Raw genomic sequence first — 7245 nt, 5'->3', positions numbered from 1 at the left:
GACGGGTTTGGAGCAATTTTATTACAAAAAAAGCGAGATCAAAAGTTACACTCGGTGTTTTACTATTCTAAGAGAACTACCAAAATCGAAAGTAGATACCATAGCTTCGAGCTAGAGACATTGGCTATAGTATATGCTCTCAGGAGGTTTAGAATATATTTACACGGGATAAGATTTAAAATAGTGACAGACTGCCAGTCTTTAACACAGACACTGAATAAAAGAGACATTAATCCGAGAATTTCAAGATGGGCATTGGAAATGCAAGAGTTTGACTACTTTGTAGAGCATAGAGATGGAACAAAGATGAGTCACGTTGATGGCTTAAGCAGATGTAACTCTGTTTTAGTTATTGAAGATAACACGTTAGAATTTAACATGGCAGTAAGTCAAAGTCAGGATACTAGTATTAAAGAATTGCAGTCTGAACTAGAAAATAAAGAGAATAAAATATATGAACTGCTTAATGGTATAGTGTATAGAAAGAAAAATGATAAATTGTTATTTGTAGTTCCTAATAATATGGAAAACCATATCTTGCATAAATATCACAATGAGTTAGGGCATATGCGCGAGTAAGATGTACGAAATGATTACAAAAAGTTATTGGTTTCCTAAGTTAAAAAGCAAGATAGACGCACATGTTACAAATTGTTTAAAATCTATAGCGTTTGCTCCAAAGACCGGAAAAAGAGAAGGATTGCTCCAAGTAGTACCGAAGGAAAGCTTACCGTTCGAAGTAGTGCATGTGGATCATTTTGGTCCGGTGGAGAAACATGCCATAAAAAAACATGTATTATTAATTGTCGACGCATTCACAAAGTTTGTAAAGTTATATGCTACAAAATCAACATCAAGTAAAGAAGCAATAAGCTATATGGAGCAATACTTCCGAAATTATAGTGTTCCAAAAGTGTTAGTGTCAGACAGAGGGACTTGTTATAGTTCGAAAGAGTTTGAGAGCTTTATGAAAGGATATGAAATAAAACACGTCATGTTAGCGACAGGCTCGCCTCAAGCCAATGGACAGGCTGAGCGCATGAATTGGGTGTTGAAGGCAATGTTGGCAAACTTGTAGATAGTAGAGAGCGAAAAAATTGGTACAAACGGTTACCACAGGTTGAATACACTTTAAATAATGTTGTACATGCATCGATCGGTGATACGCCGAGTAGAGCGTTGTTTGGTGTTAAGCAGCGTCCGAAATCACCTGACAAAGTGCAAGAATACGTCGAAAGTACAATAAGAAAAGATACGCGTGATTTAGAAACAATTAGAATTAAGGCTAGAAATTTAATAAATAAGTCGCAGGAATATAATAAAAAATATGCGGATAAAAAGCGTAAAAAGGCACATAGATATGCTGAGGGTGATTATGTTATGGTGCGAAATTATGAAAGTACTCCTGAGACATCTCAGAAACTGGTCCCGCAGTTTAGAGGACCTTACAAAATAGTAAAAGAGTTAAGGAATAATAGATATATAGTCGCGGACATAGATGGATATCAGATTACCCAGAAACCGTACAAAGTTGTTTGGAAGCCTGCAAATATGCGCCCTTGGATGTCTAATGTGCAAGATAAAGAAAATGTTTATTTGAATGAAAATGATTTAAGCGAGAGCGATGAGTGCATGAACGTAACCGAGGACGGTTTACAGGTCAAGAACGGCCGAAACTGCAAGGAATTGTAAAACGTGCAACGCAGTCATAGAAATAGAGCGCGCGGAGTAGAGCAAGATAAGAGGTGCATTGTGCCTACGAGACGGTGATTGGTTGGTTCGCGGAGGAATCCCATGACTTCGGCGTTGTAGGGTATTGTAGACCAGTTAGTCGTGCCTGAGATAGAGGACAGGAAGCAGCTAAAGAATACCTCGAGAAGATTTACTTTGTATCTTAGTTATTACTTATATTGCGTGTTCCATTAAAGATACGCCTACTAGTAGACGGCATACTGTTTTATTCTCCCGGGCTTACAATACTAATTTCCACAGGCTTCTGATTTTCTTGTTTCGTCGCGCTCGACTTTTCTTAATTGTGCGCCTGTTTGATGACTCCTCTAAAATTTTAATATTAATTTTAAATAAAATTAAATATTAAAAAGAGAATTGTTTAAAGGCAACTCGTTGCATTCTTTTTTCCGAAACTCTCAATCCATCTGTCTGACAATTTTCACGGTTCAAAGAATGCATGAAACCTCACTCAAATTTTAAGTTATTGATAGTCACCAGGAATTAGCGGCATATCGTAACTGTTTATAAGAGAAGATTAACCACACGAATCAATTTACCGGAAAATCCAGAGGACTTCAATGAGATCCCGAAATCTCGACACACGCACGGCACTTTTTCACTTTTCTCGGAGACTAATTTGAATTTAATTAATATATTATTATTTTTTTTTTTAGTAAAATCAAACAATTATTAGAAATAATGGATGCAGCGACTTACTACTTGCTGCTTTAGAACTTCTTCTACCTTCAAGGTTTTCAAATTCTTCACTCTTCGTGACGGCTATCACACTCACGATTCTTTGCTCTTTGTGACGGCTATTACACTCACGATTTCAACAGCAGTATTTGCTTGGTTTTGCGTTCTGAGGACAACGAGAGAGAGTCCCGCCGAAAAACACGGTTTTATAACCTCGGAAAAGAGGAGGACTATCGTCGAATTTTCATTTTTTAAAAATCAATATTCTTATTTGCTAAGCTTGTTCCTCCATTTTTTCTTTTTCACAATTATTGGTCACTCGCGCCTCATTCCTTCTCTGGTTTTCTTAAATTTTTAAGTTTTTGCCCTTAGATTCTAAATTTTGGTGAGAAGTTTCCGATATCTATTGGTTTGAAAGACAAATGTTTATAAGAAGCTCCGCCCATATGGCTTTATCCCTTCCAACCTTCTAGAATTTTATTAACAAATTGAAAAAATAGTTAAGCCCTTTTTTGTTATCGGCAGGCTACATTTGCTGAATTTTATTTCTTCTGTCCGTGTATCGTATTCAAGTAATTGCAGAACACTCGCGCCCTTATTTTTCAAAGGTTTGGATCCACGGCCCAATTTTTATCTTAAAAGTTATTTTTCTTTTAAAATCCTTTTGCCTACCGCCCAACATTTGATAGTAATTTGAAGCATTTCTGGGCTCTTTAAGTTTAATGATTTTTTTATATTTCAACAAGTTTCTATAGTTCGGTTTTCGTTGGCGTCTGTTTTTCAATTTGTTTTAAGTTTCTCTTTTTTCTATACACATCTGGTAATACAAAATGTTTCTGGTTGTAAATTAATTTTTCTGGAAGGTTAGAAATCCTCTCTTTCGGTACCAAATAAATAATGTTTATTTCTCCTTATCTATTTTATCAAACATGTGTCGGAAAAAGGAGATGTGAAGTTTAAGGACGTATCACTTCCCGACTTAGACAAATGTTGGGGTGTATTACATAACATTTACATAAACAAAAGATATCTTCTTTTTTCAACAACTTACAATTTTTATTCTACGACTGTTTTTACACTTTTATTTTTATTATTATTATTTTTTTGAAAAAAGGCTATTTTCCTATATTTAATTCATAATAGTTTATAAAGTATTTATATACAGGGTGTCTCACCCTATATTGACAAACTCTTAGAGTTAGATAGGTCTCGTGGATACAAATCAATAAGTCCTTTGCCGTTTTGCAAGATTCTCAATAGTTATTGAGAAAATAATTAAAATATGTAACTGAAGAGCGACAAGGAAGCTACGGGTGAGTGAGCGCTACAGACGAATGGCTAGGAATGGCGCCGTCGCCTGTCGCGCTCACTCACGCGTACGTTCCTTGTCGCTAATGCACTAGACAAATTAATTTTTTTCTCAATAACTATCGAGAATTTTGCAAAACGGCAAAGGACTTATTGATTTGTGTTCACGAAACCTATCTAACTTTAAGAGTTTGTCAATATGGAGTGGGACAGCCTGTATAATACATTTTTTTCCGAACATTTCTAATTTTACAATTTAAGTTTTTTTTTTAATTTACAGACGTTACACGAATTTTGTAAAAATTTCTCGTGTAAAACTTTACTATTCTTAATATTACTAACAATTTTTGCATTTAAATTATCTTCAATAACAATAAATTTATTTTTTGCCTTGCACCACGACGTTATACTATTAAGTCCGATAACTTTAACCATAGCTTTAAAAAAAATTTCTCTGTGTTCATCACATTCTATCCAATCTACCTTAATATTCCAATTATCAAAATGCGTTACAATCATTTTAAATATATTACGCCAATAACATTTTACTCGCAACAATTTATTAACCGCGGTAACAATTTGTCTAGCACAAACGGTAAATTTTCGACTTTTGGCACTACTTTCGCAAAATGAGTAAATGTTAAGTTGTTTTAAAATTTTTGAAATAATTAGTTCCGAATGATCAAAAATTAACGCGATAATAGAATTTTCTGTAATGTTAAGTTCAGAAATTAAATCTGATTCCTCGTTACTATTATTAATATTAATGTTATCATCAATACGCGAATTATCTACATAATATTCTAAGTTACATAACATATGATCATCAACGTTAACTTCACAATTTTCTCCAGCTACAGATACCGATTTTAAATTACTGATTAATAAAGTTATAAAAGTGTCTTTAAAATGTTTTGGAATTGGGTTATTGTATCGCGCAGCGTGACTTCTAATTTGGCCAAAAAAATTTTCTAACGGATCTTGATTACAATAACGCGTAATGAATTTATTATAATGAAATGTTTTTCGCAAAATAAACCACAATTTCTGAAACCCATTTAAAGTTAAAATCCAATTAGCCAGAGTCGGAATTGTTACAAGATTACGCGAAATTATATTTACGTATTTAATATTTTTTAATTTTTGTTTCGCATTTGTCCAAAATTCGTGATGTAAACTACCTTCAATAACCGGACTACGTAGCTCGACTTCGTCAATATTATATTTCGCGCTGCCATTCACGGAATCGAATAAGTTGTTGAAGAAATTAACTGCTTCTGCTGTAGATATTCCTTCTTCATGAGAAATTTCCAGCTTCTCATCGTCGATGGTAACAGTACCTGCAACAAAACATTTATAGTATTATTTACACAATTTATATATTATGTATCTATTTTACAATACATATATTTATGTTAATACTTACATTAAGCTCTTGTCAACGTTTCAATGCAACTAGCCATTGTTCCACTTAAAACTTGTGTTGCATATTTTACCCGCATTTTATTAATTTTGTTTTCAATAATGTGACGTTTTGTTATTTTTTTTAATTGTGGACGAATTATATTAATATTTCTATCAATTATCCAGGCCTTCTTAATAACGTCCCATGTTACAATTTCGTTTGCATTTATGTTCTTTTTGTCACAATTTAGAACGAGATCCTTTGTTAATAAATTATTACGAATATATTTAATAAGATAGGGCAGATCAAAAAGTGGAACAATTTCTGCTTTCCCCACTTCAAAAGTTTGTCTTCTAAACAGAAAAATGAATTAACAAAGTGAATATAAAGTATTTTTACTTTTAACATGCAAAAGTTTTATAAATACTTTGTTTCCTATTCTGTAGATCACGTTTCATGTGTGTCTGTTGCAGCAGCTCGTGGATGGCTGCCGTATTTGACGACTCTTGATCGCAAACCGTATACGAAAAACCGTATACAATGAAAAACTTGCATTATTGATTTTTGATACATGCTCCTTAACGCACCGAATAAGTTGAGAGGTATTAGTTTGCCTTTGACAAAAATTAAACGATATTGGCATTTTCCAACCCGAAGCTAATCCCCGTAACATAAAAACCAACGCGTGATCTGCTATTTTGCTTGTATGATTGGTGCCCTAATCCTCAAAACCACATATAATATCCTTTAGGATATTATAAGTGAGTTTAGGTTGTATAGATACTTCGTCCTACATAAGGATGCACACCTTTTCTTTCACTGACATATTTAAAGCAACGTGCTTCAAATGTCTCAAGATAAAAGGGTTCAACCCAGGGGACAATGGTATCTTATTCAGCACCAATTGTAAAGTTTTAATAGCAGAAATTTGAATAAAAATTTTCCGAAGTCGCGTGTATGCACGCTTTCCCATTGTCTTGTACAATATCAATGCAAGGGTCTTCTGTTCCGCTGTATATTGGCGTCCCTGTAACAGAATATAATTTTATATAAGTTTTATATAAAAATAATAAACAACAGTATATAAAAGCATGAAACAATCAAAATATGATAAAAAAAACATTCAAACAAAATCATACAAAATAAACAAAATCCCACATAGCCCAAAAAAAAAAAAAAAAAAAAAAAAATAGAAATCAGGAAAAAACACATTCAAAAAAAAAGAATATATGAAAATAATAAGTAAAAATAGAAAATAGATATACATGCATTAAAAAAGTAGAAAAGTTTTTATTACATTCAGATTAAAAGTGCACATTAATATAAGTATTACAAAATAACATTCAAAATATATGAGGACATTTTATATGTCATCTCAACGTTGTATACACCATTTTACCTGTTGTGTACATTTATAATCTTGAGTGTCGTACATTGTTTGCCCTTCTAGGTGTAATAAAAAATCATGTTTGGCTTCATCCGTCAAAGATAATGATGATCTTGGACTGAACGTGGAAATGTCATGGATATCCTTCAAATTTAAAAAGTTTTCAATTAAATACAATATGAAAAATAACAATAATTGTTTATAAAGTTATTTATAAATAGTAGTTATTATTATGATTATTAATATTATTACTTTATTATTATTACTATATTTTTCCACTTATAACAAAAGCAATTAAATTTAACAATATCACTATCTATACAGGGTGTCCCGCGAAATGCGGAAAATCTCTCGGGTGTAGGTAGACATTAGGAATATATTTAGAAAAGTTTAGCACCAATTTGTCGAATTCGCGATCTTAACATTTATACGAATTTTTATAACCGAACGAATAAGAGCGCGGTCTTTTAGAAGCGATCCACGCCGCTTATCGATTGGCAGATCTTTCTTTCGGCGGGTCTAGTGAAGGTAAAAGACACGGATAGGGAGGAAAAGGGAATCGGACAATCGCTAAGCGACAAAAAAGCTGAGGCAGAGTCAATGCTATTAGGCGTGGATCGCTTCTAATCCAGCAAACACAAATATGTAACTATAACATTACCGTAATAAAACGTAATGTAACAAATAACATAACGTGTGCGTTACATGTAACATTCAC

The 7245-nt window shown here is 33.1% G+C and overlaps 1 pseudogene; it reads right to left on the bottom strand.

Annotated features, from left to right (window-relative positions):
- Positions 1-1979: 1979 nt before the first annotated feature.
- Positions 1980-6299, bottom strand: LOC139109621 (uncharacterized; annotated as a pseudogene).
- Between the last annotated feature and the right edge of the window lie 946 nt (positions 6300-7245).

This window comes from Cardiocondyla obscurior, linkage group LG02, assembly GCF_019399895.1.
Source record: "Cardiocondyla obscurior isolate alpha-2009 linkage group LG02, Cobs3.1, whole genome shotgun sequence".
Taxonomy (NCBI): domain Eukaryota; kingdom Metazoa; phylum Arthropoda; class Insecta; order Hymenoptera; family Formicidae; genus Cardiocondyla; species Cardiocondyla obscurior.
The sequence above is the reverse complement of the archived record's forward strand: the minus strand, read 5'-3'. Positions and strand labels throughout refer to the sequence as shown.